The sequence below is a fragment of the Halichoerus grypus genome, chromosome 2 (genome assembly GCF_964656455.1).
Source record: "Halichoerus grypus chromosome 2, mHalGry1.hap1.1, whole genome shotgun sequence".
In the NCBI taxonomy this organism is placed as follows: Eukaryota; Metazoa; Chordata; class Mammalia; order Carnivora; family Phocidae; genus Halichoerus; species Halichoerus grypus.
Window position 1 is genome coordinate 78,863,097 of NC_135713.1, and position 18,955 is coordinate 78,882,051.

At 35.8% G+C, this 18,955-nt stretch overlaps 1 long non-coding RNA gene across 2 annotated transcripts in view; it reads right to left on the reverse strand.

Moving 5' to 3' along the window:
- Positions 1-17,741: 17,741 nt before the first annotated feature.
- The window catches only part of LOC118530792 (uncharacterized), a 230,827-nt gene continuing 229,613 nt past the window's right edge, over positions 17,742-18,955 (reverse strand). For both annotated transcript variants that reach the window (XR_013445689.1, XR_013445688.1), the window contains one exon: positions 17,742-18,406. This is a non-coding gene — a long non-coding RNA (uncharacterized LOC118530792). The remainder of the gene's footprint in view (positions 18,407-18,955) is intronic.

Consider the following 18,955-nt stretch of genomic DNA (forward strand, 5'->3'; position numbering starts at 1 on the left):
ACAACAAAAATTTATTCTCTCATAGTTCTGGAGGCTACAATTCCAAAGTCCAGAATCAAAGTGTCCGCAGACCCACGCCCCCTCTGAAGACTACGGAAAAAGCCTTCCTTGCCTTTTCCTAGCTTTTGGTGTACTTTGGCATGTAGAGATGCATTACTGCAATCTCTGCCTCTGTCTTGGAATTCCTCTTTTATCTTCTGTGTCTCTGTCCTTGTGTTCAAATCTATGTTTCCTTATAAGGACTTCAGTCATTGCATTTAGGGCCCACCCTAATCAAGAATGATCTCATCTTAACTTGATTACATCTGCAATGACGCTGTTTCCAAATAAGGTTAGGTTCGCAGGTACTGGAGGTTAGGATTTTGACATATTTTCTTGGGAATACAAATCAAATCACAAGAGGCTGGAGAGGACATGGTGCCCTTCATGTCATCCATAATGAGCCAATACCACCTAATTTAGCCCTGAAAATATATGCTATGAATGAAACTAATTGTAATTTCCTTTAGTGAAGCATGTGATTATAAACAATGGTACTAAGAAGTGACACACCTCTTCTTTCTCTAATAAATGATACTGAACAAGGGCATCAGACAAAGCATGTTGGGTTTCTCTGCTGCAGAGTAACTGAAATTGTAGTACTTTTATTTGAAATAATTTATTAAATTCAAGGAAGAATCTCAGAAAAAAAGAATGTCAGATGTTCTCATTTAATAACCAACTAAGCTCAGAACTATTTAGAAACAAAATGAACCAAACAAGTTGAATCATTTCAGATGGTCACTTACTAATCACAAATATTTTCAATGGCTTAGTTTTATCTAAGTTATGTCTTATTCATTAAGAAATATCTTATTAAATGAACATTGGAGAATCAAAAGACTTAGGTTTTAGTCCAGACTCTAACTAACCAACTCTATAACTTTGGGAAAGACCTCTAACTATTCTGGGTTTCTTTTTTTCGTAACATGGAGGATTGATAATCAAGACAATCTCAGAGGTCCCCCTTCCTCCTCAAAAATGTTTGCATCAAAATTTTTATTTTTTACCATGATCATTTTAACATTTACATACCGTGTTCACAGATCAGTAAAAGCAATTAATTATAGGAAAGTCCTACTATGTCTGAGGGTGGCTTTTACCATGTGAAAATAAAAAGCATGAGGAAATTCTATGGTCACAAGATGACTGCCACAGCTCCAAATATCACATCTTCACAAAGGAAAGTCCAAAGCAGTAAGGATAGTAAGGACAGAGATTTCTTTTATATATCTGTGTAATAAGGAGGCAAGCCCTTCCCAGAAGTCTTTGAGCAAACTTCTCTTCAGATCTCATTGGCCAGGAATGAGTCACACGCCCATGCCATAGCAACAAAGGAAAAAAGGAGGACCAGTATTTAGCAATTTTCAGCCTTTGCAGGAGAGATAGGCTCTAAAAGCACAAAACGAAGAGGAGAGAAAATTGTTCATTAGGCAACAAACAGAGTCAGCCAGAGACTAAAGTGACTTTAGAAACCTTTGTAACAGATTCTATCAGCCTTCTACCAAGATACAGAGCAGGGTCTTCAGTGGATTCAGTGAGAGATAAAGATTTTATTGATACCAATTTTTGTCAGTCATGCCAACAACTTTGGTGTGGCCTAGGCAATGTCACTTACTACCTATATGACCTTGGATAAATTATTTAGTATCTCTACTGTCCTTAGTTTCCTGATCTATAAAATAGGTATAGTACTTACCTCAAATGTTTGTTCTGAAGATTAAATAAGAGAACATGTATAAAGTGCCCGTTCAGCCCCTGACATGCAGTAGATACACAATAAATGTTTTCACTCTCTTTTCCCTCTTCTTAACTTACTCTTCCATGCCCCTCTTAGAAAGAAATCCCTTAATATAATTAAGGGATTATTAATTATATATATTATATATATTACTTACATATATATATTAATTATATATAATCTAATCTACCTACCTCCCCGCCTCTTGCTGCCTCCCCAAAACCTCCCCAACCCTCTCTGTTTCCTAACTACATACTTCTTGAAAAGGGACTGCAGGTAAACAATTCTTAAAAGTGGGTTATTAATGACCTGGCAGAGTATATATTGTGATGCCTATCTCCATTCTTTCAGGAATCAACTAAACATACATCTCTCTAGTGAGTTTCCTTAGGAAAGGCATTAGGGGACATGGTCATAGTGAGATGAGAAGATTCTCTGAGATTGGTCATCTGTTCATGTTGTCCAGAAACAATCATTAAGAGGGAACTGGATTAGTGATGAAGAATAACTAAAGGTGACAGGAGGACTTACAACCCTGGTTGATAGCCACCATTTATAAGAATTATCCCCCTTTCCCTCCTCCCATCCCATTAGGATAATAGACATTGGCACATGTAGCTAGAAGAAACTTGCCTCAATCAAGCAAAAACATTTAGAGAGCCTACTATGTACAATGACTAACCTAGGCAAGCCCCCATTTATCTCCCCCACTCAGTCCCAAATCATTCCCTACCCATCCAAAGGCTACTTTTGGGCCATGAGACAGGGACAGCATGGATGAGAAGCACCAAACAGTTTTGAATAGACTCTCAAAAAGAAAGGTATAGACCCAGCTCTTGAGTGTGCAATGCAAGTAGATAGGGGGAAAAAGAATAAAAGAGATTTTCTTAAGGAATGGGATTATATGCTAAGCCTTCCCCTTTATGAGTTCAAGAAATGCAATCTAAAATTTGTATTTAAATTGAGATTACATATTTGCTGTTGTGATATAGCTCAAACAATTCACCACATGGCCCATGACATTATATACACTTAAAATATAATAAATGTGATAATATCTCATTTTTACTGAGCACTTATCCTGTGCCAGCCATAAACTATGTGCTCTACACTCATTTCTTCATTTACTGCTTCATTTACAATGGCCCTAAGATTGGAACACCTATTATCTCTATCTTTCACTGGAACAAACTAAGATTTCAAGAGCAAGGCCTGCCACAGAGTCACTCTAAATTCCACCTGATACTGCCCCAACTGGTGCCTTGCCTGTGTTTTGCCCAGCCTCCTATGCTTATCTCTAGTGTCACACTTAGCAGGCTGTATTGAAATGAGCTTTTAACTGGTCTTTCTCATCAGCTGGTTTAAGCCATTTGTCTTTAGATCCTAAATCTAGTACAACAGAGGAGTTAGATAAATATACAAATATAGACTGAATCAATGACCAAATAAACTGGAAAACAGACAATATAAGGAGTGCTAAGTTCAGAAGAAGGGATGTAACCAGTAGTTGCAGAGGGTGGAAAAGGCTTTGTGGATGAGGCAGGGCCTGCGCCAAGCTTCGAAGAGGGAGAGGACTTAAATGTGTAGGGAAGATGGGAGAACGTTCTGGGAAGAGAATATTTTAGCAAGGCCAAATACCTTAAACGTTTTTAGGTACTAATTCTACCTCTCCAACAGAGTATTTTTAGTTGCATAGTTCATTATGCCATAGGACGAATAAGCGTATTACATTATTTCCATTTCAGCCAGCCCCTCCTGCTGGACCACAGGCATGAAATGTGGCTTCTGCTTCCGTAAGATCTTTTTCCAGATCAACAATCCATTGAAAGTACAAAACTGCATCGAAGTCAGAAACCCCATGGACAACTTCATCTAACCATATATATTGCATTAAAAAAAAATTTAATAGGGAAAAATGGTAAATATTTCGGGGCTAAGTAATCAAGTACAGTTTACTGTGCAAAAAAAGTGAATATGGAATGCCAAATGTAAAAAAAAAACCCTTAGTGTAAGTCAAATAGCGTCCCCAAATGATAGACTCAAATTTGAAACCCAGGCAAAATCTTTTAAAGAACTGAAAATACTAGTGTTTTAAAAAAGCAAGAAGTCACGCATTCTTGGTTTTTGTTACTCAGACTCAGAACCTTTAAGTAACTAGGGTAAGAAATAAAACATAAGAAAATAACTCTCGTTTAACTTTTGGAAATTTTTGTTATAAGATACATCAGAAAGTATGCATATTATAAGCATACCACTATCTGAACATATACATGTGACCAATGCCTAGCTCAAGAACAGAACATTTACAGCACTCCAGAGGCTTATTTCTTGACTCCTTTCACTCACCCCTCCCAAGGACAACCATCTTCCCATTTCTGATACCACAGGTAAGCTTTGCCTGTTTTTGTATTTTATAAATGAGAGGCCATAAATCTTGTATTATTTTTGGAGCTGGCTTCTTTTACTTGACATTATATTTCTGAGATTCAACCATTGTTGTGGGTAGCTATAGATCATTCATTGTCATTTTTGTCCAACAGTAATTCTCAAAGTGTGGTTCATAAGTGTAGTTCAAAGTATGGCCCAGAAGTAAGCAATTTCCATAAATATAGTAAGATATAATTTGTCTTTTTTGCTCTATTGATATTTGTACTGATGATACAAAAGCAAAAGTGGGTAAAATTGCTGGTACCTTAGCATAAATCAAGGCAATGGCGCCAAACTGTACCAGTCATCATTCTAACATTGTTCAACACCATGCACTACCAGTCAACAAAAACATCAAACAAAAAAAATGCCAATTTTATTTAATAATGTCCTTAGTAAACAAATTGTTAATTGCATTAGATTTCAACCCTTGAGTACATGTCTTTTTAATATTCTGTGTGATGTAAAGTATACATGAAATACTTCTACTGCATCCTAGAGTATAATGGATGAAAAAAACTCAGGAAAAGCAATATGAATTACAAGCTAAACTAGTCACTTTTGTCATGGCACACAAATTCACTTAAAAGACTGACAGGAAAACTATGGTTACTGAAATCTGGGGATTTGGCAGACATTTTCTCAAAAATAAATGAAAGGAGCCCTTAATTTCAGGGAAAACGATGGGCAGTAATTGATGTCAATGACAAAACTTCAACTTCCAAACAAAAATTAGAATTTTGTAAAGTATGTTCACTACCATGAATTTGACAGCTTCCTAACATTTAAAAACTTAACTATATGTGATTTTAAAATATTAGATTGCAAACCCTAAAATAACACCTCTGTTCTCATTAATATTTTGGGCAAAATAAAGTCATTCTTATAAAAAATAGTTATTTATGTTACCATGCAATGTGTTTAATGTTGTTATTTTTAGATGAATTTATAATAAATATTCTTTAAATTTCTCAGTTTTAAATCATAATGTGGTAAACTTGAATAGCTATAATCCACCTAATCAAAAGCTCTTTAAAGCCCTCAATAATTTTTAAGGGCATTAAGGGTCATCAGACCATAAAGTTTGAGAACCCCTGCTATACAGTATTCCATTATAAGCAGAGGTTTAATTTTAACAGTAATTTCTGGGAATATTCTTGAGATAGTATATATTTAGCTTAATTTCCTCTCCTGGCCTTTCTACTTGTGGTTTCTTCTTCTCTCCAACCCTTCTTGCACTGGGCCAATCAGATCATTCTTCAGTCCAGTACTTACAGTGTCTGTTAAATCAGGTGCACTTTCTTCCTCCTGGCAGGAATATCCCAGAAGGCCTTACCAAGAATGTAGGCCTGTGCTGTGGCTTTAAGGATTTAGCCAGAAGGAGGTCAGAGGAGGACAGAGCAAACTAGAGCAATGTAAGCAAAAGACTTTTTCTTGGATTATGGACATGGTTTCCTGGGCTTCTCAGTTTAACAGAATCTTCTAACACCAAATATGAAACAATCTCCCTGTGTCTCTGCAACATATAACCCAGTTTTATTCTCTTCTAAATGTCTATCACTACCTGGCTTTTTTCTTGGTTTTTATTTCTCTGTTTTCTTTCTTCCGCACTGCTTTTCCCAGAATGCGAGCTCCAAGACTGCAGAGACTTTTTCTGTTTTGTTTACTGACTACAACTGTGCCTGGAACACAGTATGTACCTAATATATATTTGTTGAATAGATTAGTCATTCTCTCTTCAGAAGTCTGTTTATTTTGCAATGCATAAAAGACAAAGGAAAATTCCAAGATCCAGAATTCTGTTTTATTTCATGGGATAGGTTTTCCCCCATTTGGGCATATAAGAAAATAATGGCATAAAATATTTTACAAAGTTTCCAGTAGCTATATTTTGACTTAAAATATTGTCTCTCCTTTTCTTAGTTTTATCCCATTATTCCTAGCCATATAGAGAGTTGCTGCCAAATAACTTCACAACTCCTTGGAAATATATGACTTATAAAGAATAGATTTCCATCACATTTATTCTAAAGTATATGTTACTTAAGCTCAATATATATAGTAATTTATATATTTCATTATAAATTATATTCTCCATTCTGATTGTTAAATGTTTTCAACTCATGAGGATTTTTACACATAATCTTGTATAAAAGAGCCACTTCCTGACATTGGTTTTTAAGACTTTTGAAACTAGAAGAAAAAAACTTTTCTTTTTTTTTTTTTAGAGAGACAGAGAGAGAATGAGAGAGAGAATGAGCAGAAGGTGGGGGGGGAGGGGCACAGAGAGAGAGAATCCCAAGCAGGCTCCAGGCCCAGCATGGAGCCTGACACTGGGCTTAATCTCACGACCCTGAGATCATGACCTCACCCAAAATCAAGAGTTGGATGCTTAACTGACTGAGCCATCCAGGTGCTCCTAGAAGAAAATATTTTTATTTAAATGTTGCCAGTATGCTCTATATGTACCAACATAGAAAGTTCTCCAGGGTATGCTATTAAGTCTATCTATAATGTAAGAGGTAGAATAGCATATACACTTTTTTATTTGTTTTTTTCTTTTTAAAGAAAAAATATATAGTCCTAGAAATATTTGCATGTGTGCAGATTGGCTCTGACAGAAGACAACAGAAAACTGGAGAACATGGTTGCCTCTTGGGAGGAGGATGGGAAGACTGGGGGAAAGGGTGGAAGGAGACCGACTCTTTAACATGTCCTTTTCTGTATCTTTCAAATTTTGTCTACTTGTGTGCATTTTTATTTAATTTTTAGGTAGTAAATTTTATAGATAAAAGAGTGTTTACATGTACCAATTAAAAGACAGAGATTGGCAAAGTAGATTAAAAAACATGACCCAACTATAAGCTGTCTACAAGAAACTCACTTCAAATTTAACACAGGGAGGTTGAAAGTACATGGATAGAAAAAGATATATTATGCAAATGTTAATCAAAAGAAAGCAGGAGTAGCCATATTAATATCAGATAAAGTAGACTTAAGAACAAAAATTTACCACAGACAGAGAATGACATGACATAATGATAAAATGGTCAATCCATCAGGAGGACAAGGCAATCCTGGATGTGTATGCACCAAACAACAGAGCTACAAAATATCTGAAGCAAAACTGGTGAAATTGAGAGGATAAATAGACAAACCTACAATTATAGAGATGTTAGCATTCCTCTTTCAACAACTGGCAGAAACCAGACAGAAAATCAGCAGTGATACAGAAAATTCTATAACACCAACAACGAACAGAGTCTAATCAACATTTATGGAACAGTCCACCCAACAACAGCAGAACTCACATTCTTTTCAAGAGCCATAGAACATACACTGAGATAGACCATATCATAGACCACAAAACAAATATCAACAAATTATAAAGAATTCAAATCCTAAGAGTGTGTTCTCTTACCATAATGAAAGCAAACTAGAAATCAACAACAGAAAAAAAAACAATACATTCTAAATAATCCACAGCTCAAGAAGATGCCTCAAGAGAAATAAAAAATTACATTGAACTGAGTGATAATGAAAGTACAACATATAAACATTTGTGGGACACAGCTAAAACAATGCTGAGAGGGAAAATTAGAGTACTAATGCTTACAATAGAAAAGAGGGAAAGTATCATATCAGTAATCTAAACTTCCACCTCAAGAACCCAGGAAAAGAAGGAAAAGTAAACCCAAAATAAATAGAAGAAGGAAATAATAAAAAACAGAAATCAATGAAACCAAAATTTGGTTCTCTTTAAAGATTAATAAAATTGACGAATCTCTAACAAGACTGCCAAAGGAATAAAAGAGAAGCCACAAATTACCAATACCAGAAATTTAAAAAGGGATATCATGACAGACTCTGCATAATACAGGAATACTGCAAATAAGTGTACACACATAAGTCTGATAATTTACATGCAATGGACCAACTCTTCGAAAAGCACAAAGCACCACAACTAACCCAGTATGAAACAGATAAATTGCATTGTCCAACAATTATTCAGGAAATGATTATTTCATAATTTAAAAATTCATAATTTAAAAGCTCAAAGAAAATCTCCAGCCCTAGATGGTTTCACTAGAGAATTCTTCCAAATGTTTATAGGAGAATTAAAAAACCAATTTTATACAATCTCCTCCAGAAAACAGAAGAGGAGAGAGCAATCTCAATTCATTTTATGAAGATAATATACCCTGATAGTACACAATGTGAGTATAAGAAAAGAAAACTACAGGCCAATATCACTCATAAAAATACATGTAAAAGTCCTTAAGAAAACATTAGCAAATAGTATTCAGCAATAAATAAAAAGAATTACATACCATGACCAAGTAGAATTTATTCCAGGGATGCAAGTTTAGTTCAATATTTGAAAATCAGTGTAATCTACCATATTAATAGTCTAAAGAAAAAAATATATGATCATATCATTTGATGAGAAAAAGCATTTGACAAAATTCAACACTCATTCATGATAAAAACTCTCAGAAAAGTAAGAATAGAGGGGAACTTCTTCAACTTAATAAAGCTGACATCATACATAATGATGAAACACTACATGCCCTTCCTCAAAGATCAGGAACAAAGCAAAGAAATATGTACTCTTATTCAACATACTACTGTAAGTTGTAGCCATTATAATAAAGCAAGAAAAGGAAATAAAAGGCATACTGATCAGAAAGAAAGAAGACTATCCTTATATACAGATGACATAATTGTCTACATAGAAAATTCCAAGAGCTCTACAAGAAAACTTCTAGAAATACTATGTGAATTCAGCAAGGCTGCAAGATACAAAATAAATATTCAAAAAATCAATTTCACTTCTTTGTACTAACAATGAACACCAAAATTAAAAATATACCAATTACAATCATTCAAAAAAATGAAATACTTATGTGTAAATCTAACACTATAGTACTATATTGTATTTGCATTTGTATGCCAAAAACTACAAAATGTTAATTAAAGAAATCAAAGAAGATCTAAATATATGGAGAGACATACTGTGTTCATGGACTGGAAGACACAACATAGTAAAGGTGTTGCTTCTTAAATTCATATACAGTTGAGGGGCGCCTGGGTGGCTCAGTTGGTTAAGCATCTGCCTTCGGCTCAGGTCATGATCTCAGGGTCCTGGGATCGAGCCCCGCATCGGGCTCCCTGCTCGGCAGGAAGCCTGCTTCTCCCTCTCCCACTCCCCCTGCTTGTGTTCCCTCTCTCGCTGTCTCTCTCTGTCAAATAAATAAAATCTTAAAAAAAAAAAATTCATATACAGTTGACCCTTGAACAACACAGGTGTTAGGGATGCTGACTCCTCACACTGTCAAAAATCCACATATGACTTTTGACTTTCCAAAAACTTAACCACTTAATAGCTTACTGTTGACTAGAAGCCTAACCTATAACAAAAACAGTCTATTAACACATATTTTCTATGCTACATGTATTATATACTATCGTTACAATACAGTAAGTTAGAGAAAAGAAAATGTTATTAAGAAAATCATAAAGAAAACAAAATACATTTAGAGCACTATACTATATTTATCCAAAAAAAATGTGTATAACTAGATGTGAGCTGTTCAAACCCATGTTGTTCAAGGGTCAACTGTATAGGTTTAAACTAATTTCCAGAAGCTTTGCAGTTACAGGCAAGATTATTCTTTATTTATGTGAAAAGGCAAAGGAACTACAATAGTTAAAAAAAACAATTTTCTAAAAGAATAATAATGGGGGAGAAATCAGTCTACCCAATTTCAAGACTTATTGTGTAGGTACAATAAACAAAACTGTGCGGTGTTGGTGGAGTGATAGACACACAGATTAACAGAACAGAGTAAAAAACCTAGAAAGAGACCCATACAAATTTGGCCAGCTGACTTTTGACAAAGGTGAAAAACAATTTTACAAGAAAGGATAGCCTTTCAACCCATGCTGCTGGAGCAATTGGACATCTATAGGAAAATAACTAAATAAGAACCTTGGCCTAAACCTCACATCTTATATAAAAATTAATCCAAAATGTATGATGGATTTAAATGTAAAATCTAAAACTATGCTACCTTTTCAATGTTAGGAAAAAAACAGGAGAAAATCTTTGGGATTGAGATCTAAGTAGAGTTCTTAGACGTGACACCAAAAATACAATCTATAAGAGGGAACATTGATAAACTGGGCTTCATCAAACTGAAAACTTTTGCCCTGCAAAAGACCATAAAGAGGATAAAAAGACAAGTTACCTACTGGAAGAAAATATTTGTAAATTACATGTTTGACAAAGGACTGGTAACAAGGGTATATTAAGAACTCTAAAAACTCAACAGTTAAAAAACAAGCCATTCAATTAGAAAATGGGTAAAAGACATGAAGATGTTTGTCTTTGACATAGTAGTCGTTTGCAGAAGACTTGAATTTAAAGACTATGAAAATGATATACAGATATGAACTTCACACGCTGGACAAGAAACTAAAAAAATAAACAGGCTGTACTTTGGAATTCCTAGTCATGATATTATTTAGGACTAAATAATTCAGAATGTTTAGGTGCTAAACTAATAAACTGTAGGTCAACTTCTGTGGGTAGAGCTGGGGTCTTTACCATATGGCATTCTCAATGTCAATCCCAGGAACGGTCTGAACTAGAAATGTGGGGGACTCTGGGGAATGAGACTTTTACTGGAGAGATGAAAACCTCTCTTCTCCTTGGAGGCCTCTTGGGAGTATTTAAACATTCCCAGACTGAGCTAGTGAGTAAGAAATGCCTTTAGCCACCCTTAGATATGGCTGTCCTAGAGCTATATTGTAGATACAAGTTATTCTGTGTGGTACTTCCCAATATCGCTCTGGTCCACTCCCATGTTGGATGAAATTTTGTGGGAATTTCAGCCTGGTCTCTGATGTGTAGAATTTGAAGAGGAACTGGTTTCTGCTTTGCCCTGAGTAGCTAAGGGTACAGAAAGGACCCCTGCCACCCAAAATCAGGTCAGAAAGATGGTTAAACATCTTTGAGTGTCAACTTCACAGGGTCACTGAAAACAGAGGCAACGGGCAGTGGCTTTGCCCAAATGAAAGAACATACAAGACCTGCTCCATCCTGCATATCCTTTGGAACACAGGGAAAGTTGGTGGAACATTTGAGAGAGGTGCTAATTTTGAGCAATCAGGCTGCTCTGTGAGACGAGCTCAGATCACTTGGGTATTTAGAGGAAATAAGATAATATTTTGTAGTCATTGGTTGTTGAGGCTGGTACATTTGGGTTTTACTAAGTTAGAGAAAAGCTCAATTTCCCCTTTTCAATAACACAATGTCTTTTCATTAGAAGCCTGAAATAGCAGGGTTTTTCTCTGCTCTTCCATTCCTTTGAAACCCTACTCATAATTAGCTTCCCACAATTCCTAGGTTTCTTCCACCATTACTCATCATCCTGGTCTATTTGTGTTACAGATTATGATTCTCAACCTCCATCGGCTTCACCAAGGTTAGTACCATTTTGTTATTTTAAGTCTATATTGCTAATCTTTGGGGAACATACCTACTTTTCCCTTATTACTATATTTAGTACCTTCAAATTAATCTGATATGTTCACAGAGGTTCTTAATCTGAGGTCTTGTGGCTATGGAGATGCATGGATAAAATTCAAGCTGTCTGTGAGTTTGGACAGGAAAAAAAGTCACATCTTTATTTTCATTAACCTCTAACCCTAGTTGAGCATTTCCTTCTTTTATTAATGTAAGCAACAAATTACAATGAAATAAATGGAACATAAAATCTACTTTTATATTGAATTCTAATTGTTTCAGGTATCTCAAAATTCACTTATGTTCATCACTAGTTAAAATTATGATTGTTATTAGATGTGCCACTAGATCTTGTTATTTAATATATATGAGTATAACACACAAAATATAAAACACATATATTACATCATAAATTTAAAAAATATTTTGATAACTCTTTCAATCAATATAATTGGTTTCTTCTTAACCCTATGTATTTATGTAAAAACAAACAAAGAAAATAAACCACCAACCTTATTCTGAGAAAGGATCCATAGGCTTAACTGTCCACTGCACTAGAATGATTTAAAATTCTTGGAAGAGCCAAATGTCTCTACAACACAATGGCAAAAAGATTAAAAGCAACCTAAATGCTCAATGACAGAAGATTGGTGAAATAAATTATGATGTATATTTAGAGTAGAATATTATGCAGTCACTCAACAATGCTATAGAACACTGTTTAATGGCATACATAGGTATATATCACAATGTTTTATAAAAGAAAAAGTTGTACATGATTATTTTTTGTAAATCAAACACACATACACATATACTTACAATACACATGTATAAAAAATGGGTGTCAAGATACAGAAAAATGCTAATGCTTATTTACAGATGGTGTGTAATAATTTTTACTCAACTCATTTCTGAAAATTTTCTATCAAATTTTCTATTTTTTGCAATAAAAATAAAAATTATTATCTTTAAAGAAATGAAGTCCTAAGAAATGATCCAAAGGAAATGTCATTCCTACCCCTGATCACCTATACATTCATTCATTCAACAAATAAACTTCAGCTCAGTGGTTAATGTTATAGGATGAAGTAATATTATCTACAAGACCCACTATCATTATGGAAAAACATTTACTGATTTTCATACAAATGATTTCGCAGCTGAAGCAGTAAAAAAGTTAATTAAGTATGATTTATCAATTTTCTAGGCTATGGGACCCAAAGTCAAATCTGTCTTTAGCACAAGTATCGGATATTCATTCCTTTCAAAATTGTGTCCCACCAACCAATAATAATTTTGTCTTCAGAAAGTCCTTTCCATCTTGTTTTATTTTTGCTGATTTGTGTTTTTGCTTTTTGAGTGTCCTGTAACAAATAAAATAAATTTAGGTTTCCATCATACAAATCCTATTAAAAAATAAGCATATTTTATAACAACATATGTTTCTGAATTCACATTCCCCACAACAAAAACTTCTATTCCCTCTATAACTGTGCCATACTTTACAATTTTTAATAATTCTGAATCTTATACTGGAAAAGATATTCACTGTTATTTTACTATATCTAGGTATTAGGAATTCCAAATGCTACTGAGATAAACATGACTATCATACTCCTTATATGCTAACCTTTTGCTAACATGTTATATGCTAACATTAGCTGGAAAAAATATACTAAGTTTTAAAAATGCTCCTAACTAAAGGTTTATGACTTTAAAATACAACTCTTCTAAAATTAGACATTCAGGTAATATGCAAGATGTGACTATAAAGTAATTGGCCTGATATTATTGTTTTTGTTCATAAAAACACCAGAAATTACATAAGACAGGATGTCATCCCCTCTGAGTAGTCACCTACAGGCTAACTTGAATGACACTTACCTTTGCACAGAACAGTATCAGGACCTTTCTTTTGGACTTGTCTTTAGTCTGTTCCTTTTTATTTTAAACATATGTCTTCATAGGCAGCCAAATTTTGTCCTTTTGAGTTGGATTTGATCTTCATTGATAGCTAAAAGTAATCTAGAATAGGATTGGGGCCTTGGATGTACCAGGTAGAATGAAGTAGATATGAAAGAAGGATTGAGGAAAATGCAGGATGACACTCCATGTGAGGGGTGATACTCAAAGTATTCAACAAAAGGTATGACAGGACAGAGACCAATCAAAACAGATGTCACTGGAGCAAGGTCCTGGAGGACACTGACCAAGATCCAGGTATTAATTTTTTAGTCGCTGGGTTGTGAGGTGTTCTAAAGAGTCCTAGAAGACAAACTGTAGCATTGGGGATAGGTGGGCATTTGGGGGTTTCTGAGCTGTGGCATTTACCAAACAATAAAGGAGATTTGAAGTATTTTAATCCACTATTAGTCCTTCCCAAAAGTGAAGAGGCCAGTGCTGTTTATGTGTAGCTCAGGCATTGACTCTGAAGGTATTGCCCAAGAGTTGTTTGAAGGTGTTGAGAGCAATAATATTGGGATAAATGTACAGGAAACCAGGGTAACTATTTTGAAGGGCATTGCTTATCTGAATATTTAGATTCTTTAAACTCATTTAGAACAGGCACCATGCCTTTTTCATTTTTCTCCCTAGCACCTAACAAAATGCTTGGCATATAGTGGTTGCTTAATAAATATTTGCTGAATGAATGGTATGTTTGTTAAAGAAAAAATAACTTCAAAGTAAAATCTCATATTTAGGGCCTTTTAAATTTTTTATTTTTTAAGCCTGTAAACTCTTCATTCTATTGGAGATAATTCTAAAAATCTCTTTAAAGAGAGAAATCTACCAATATTTATTTCTGACTCAAAATACTTTGGATAGCTGCCTACTTCTCTCTGGAAAGCAGTCCTTTTCAATGCTGTTTTCATTATCACGACTTAAAAAGCCACACGTAGATGAGAATCTAACTCCTTGAAGTTCCTATTATTTCTCTTCACAAAGAATCTTCCTTTTAGCAGGTAGGACTTGAGGCTTTCTCAAGGCTCGAGCTGCTATACAGTGACTGTCGTCAAATATTTATCAGGCTATGGGTGTCTCGTACTATGCATCATACATCATTTACTTCTCCTAACATCACAGATCAGAAAACTGTCCCAGAAGAGCTACGCAACTTCCCCAGATTTGCACAGCTAATAAGTGGTGAAAATATGTTCTGAATTCAGGCTCCAGAACTGAGCACCCTTAATCAACACAGTATAATAAGGAACAAGAGCTTGTTTATCTTATATCGACAGGATAGAAATTGAAGGATTTCCCATACCTAAGAAGTACCTGAGAACTCTCATTACATTGACTCTCAAAAACTAGGTTTCAGGGGCGCCTGGGTGGCTCAGTCGGTTAAGCGACTGCCTTCGGCTCAGGTCATGATCCCAGGGTCCTGGGATCGAGTCCCACATCAGGCGCCTTGCTTAGTGGGGAGCCTGCTTCTCCCTCCTGCTCTGCCTGCCACACCCCCTGCTTGTGGGTGCTCTCTCTTTCTGTCAAATAAGTAAATAAAATGTTAAAAACAAAACAAAACAAAAAAACATAAAACAAAAAACTAGGTTTCAGAGGGAGATTTCATTTTACATTCATTTTACAAGTGATACTGAACACATACGATGTTGAGGCACTGTTCTAGGTTCTGGGAGGACAGGTGAGAGATCCATGATCTCTTACTGTTTTGTAAACATAGTGCCTAGAAATTTACTCAAGTCTTCTATGGCTACTTTTTTCATTACTCCTAGTGAGAGGAAAAAAACTGAACCCCTGTGTTCAGTCTGAATTTTGGATCCTAAGCAGTCATCATCCTTGATGAATTGCATAATAGACATATCTCTAGAAGGGAGGACATCTACTGTTTTCTTCCTCTGGCTTCCCTGGGGAAATATCTGATCACCTTTGACATCCTGTCCTTATAAGGAGAACAACAGAGGCGGGGGAAGGCAGAGGTTACATGTGAAACATGTAAACTACTTGGAACACAGGTATCATCTAAACATTCCATTAATGTGGGCAGCATTTCTCTGTTACTGCAGGATTACCTGTATAATGCTGGTATTCAGAGCAGGCTAATGCTTTCATATACAAATTTTAGGCTTTAGGAGGCATTTCAAGTTATACAGTGGCTTCATGTATTATCATAATTTGGAAGAGTAGAAACATTAACTGAACTTTGTACATTAACTGAACTTGAATGATTAAGTTGTACTTTAAAGGGAGGTTAATAAATAACCAAAGAGAGGGATACTAAAGAACTAAACCTGGAATAGTAAACTGTACTAAATGCCCCAAGCAAGCTGAGAAATACAAGAAAATACTTTTTCACCATAAATCGTCTTAACACATGCCGAAAGACTGGTCTGCTGTAAGTGGAGTTGGTGACTTCACTCTGCCCTGTTAAGATTTCAAGGTAAAATAAGGGTTCCTGATAACAGCAATAACAAAACAACGAAGAATTTTTCCCTAAAACCCCAAATTCTCAATATTAGAGTCATCCTAATGTTCTCAATTATTTATTTTTATTTTTTTCTTCTTATTGTATGATACATGGCCTCAAATTTCCTTTTTAGAACAAAGTACAATATAAACTTTTAAAAAGAAGCAAACGAACAAATACATAGATAAATCATACTCAGGAGAGTCCTTTCTTTCACCTAAAGATTTGATCTGTGGTAAACTACAAATTTCTTTTGGAGAGATCATGTTTTAAACGATGTTATCAATATGATATGAAAGAGTACTTGAGTCTTAAGAGCAGATTTTGCGAGAAAATAAAAAGTGAGATCTGCCAACCTTTTCTGAGAGATAAATGTGTCAAAAGTTTCCCTTGTTCTAATTTTGGCCCAAGAACAAGCATGTGGGACGTTTCTGCATTTGGACTGAAAGTGCTTTCCACAAGTTAGACGATCTGTATGGCACTTGGCATAAGGCTGCCTCCCTCAAGAGTAACTACAACCTTCCCATGCATAAGATGCTTAATACAGACCTTAGCAGAATCTTGAAAAGTCCAGAGATCCAAAGAGCCCTCCGAGCACCATGCAAGAAGATTCATCTCAGAGTCCTGAAGAAGAATCCACTGAAGAACCTGAGAATCATGTTGAAGCTAAATCCATATGCAAAGACCATGAGCCAGAATACCATTCTTTGCCAGGCCAAGAATCACAAACTCCGAATGGATAAGGCAGCAGCAGCCTTAGAAGCCAAATCAGATGAGAAGGGGGTTCCAGACAAGAAGCCTGTGGTAGGGAAGAAAGGAAAAAAGGCTGTTGGTGTGAAGAAGCAGAAGAAACCTGTGGTGGGGAGAAAGGTTGCAGCTACCAAGAAACCAGCAGCTGACAAGAAACCTGCAGAAAAGAAACCCACTGCGGAGAAGCCTACTGCCTAAAAACTTATGTTTATTCTATAAAAGTCAAATCATTTTGGACAGCTAATTTTGAATAAAGACCTGTGAGACCAGTGAGAAAAAAAAAAAAAACAACTGAGCACCAAAATCTTTGTCTCCCAAAAGTAAAATGCTCAGGTATCTCCACCTTCTATGTTCTGGGAGATAAATCACATTTAAATCTCAAATTTAAAAGAAACTTCTCCCTTGCACTCTTTTATTATATTCCAAGGCAAATAATCAAGTTAACTATCCGGTAGTCACATAACCCATAAGAATAAAATGTTAAAGGATTTTTGTCAAAGGGATTACAGAAAACCAGTCCTTTTACCTCATGGATTGTTTCTGATTTTCTGGTCCTTTTAACTTTCTCCTCTCCTATGTTAAGTCAAATCATCAGATCAATAATACATGATGCTTGAACCTTGAGATTTCAGGCTCAGGAATGATAATGGCACAAGCAAAATAGGCATTACAACACAAAATTGTGCTTTGCGGAAACTATGGCGTAATATCCTGAAAAAATAGTTCAAGTCATAAAAATGTAGTGCACTGACCTCCCGGAGAGAATTGTGTCCATAGGTCCGGGAACGATGTCTGTTGTCCAACACCCTCACCCCACGTCTGAGCCCTTGTGCTCCGTGTGGTTTTTCTCTCAGGGGTCATTATTGGGTTTCATAATGATTAGTTTGTGTATGAAAAAGGAAAGCTCAAGACTATAATTTCATACATACTTAAAAAAAAAGCATATAAAGAAAATTCAGTAGCGAGACAAGTAATCTCCTGGAGCCTGCTGTGACCAAGAGTATACCTGTGAGAAGGCTGAGCTGATGAATGAGTGTCTCAGCATGTATGGGGACAAACCACAGAGGGGAAAGCTTTGTGTCCCTCTAGTTTAGGAATCCCTGCTCTCCCGGTTCCCCCTTCAGACACAGGGAGAGTACCCACAGAGAAATAGAGAGCAGCTGTTAAAGCCAATGAGTACTGGGGCTACCAGAGTCAGAAATTTAGTGACAAAAATAGGGGGGATATTTCTTTTCATTTTGGCAACCACATACTTACAGAGATATTTCTCAGTAAAGGCCTACGTGAAGGGTAGATTGAAGAAAAGTGGAGGTGAAAGCAAGGCCCAGAGGTAAAAAGTGCAGCAGGCAGAGAGGACTTGGAGGAGGAGTTAAAGCCACATGAGGAGTGAGGGAGGCAGTGCACATACCTGGGGAGCAGTTCTTCAGCCTCTCACCTGCAAAGTCTCCTTTCACTACAGATTCTCAAGTCCTCTCCCCTGAAGAGGAAGCCTAGCCTGGAGAAGAGAAAAATCTGGCTTGAAATCCTGGGTTAGCCCCTCACTGTCTGTGGGGCCCTGAGCCAGTGACTTCATAGCTCTGCGCCTTCATTTCCTCATCTGTGAAGAGGAATAACTAGAGGAGAACTGGTCCATGAAAACACCTGCAACATTGCGTGGCACATGGCTCAATAAATGTGAGATTTTATTACATTCTTATCAACAGTCATGTCAACATAACTTCCCTTTTAAAAAAAAAAGTGTTCAACACATGTCCCATCCCCTCCAGTTGTACTTAAGATTTAACAAAAAGATAGGTAACTTCCTCACTTTCCCTTCCTTTGGTGAAATAAATTAAGGAGTTTTCTATATTTCTATATTTTTATTTGTATTCATCTCTGTATTCCTCTACATACAAAAAGTAAATTCTTCAAAACAATAGCATGAGCTAATGCAACAGCCTTCTAACTAGTCTTCCTCATTCCACTCTTACCTGCCTGTGGTCCATTCTCTACACGGAGCCTGAGTTATCTTTGTAAAATACTTTGTAAAAGGATATCACTCCCT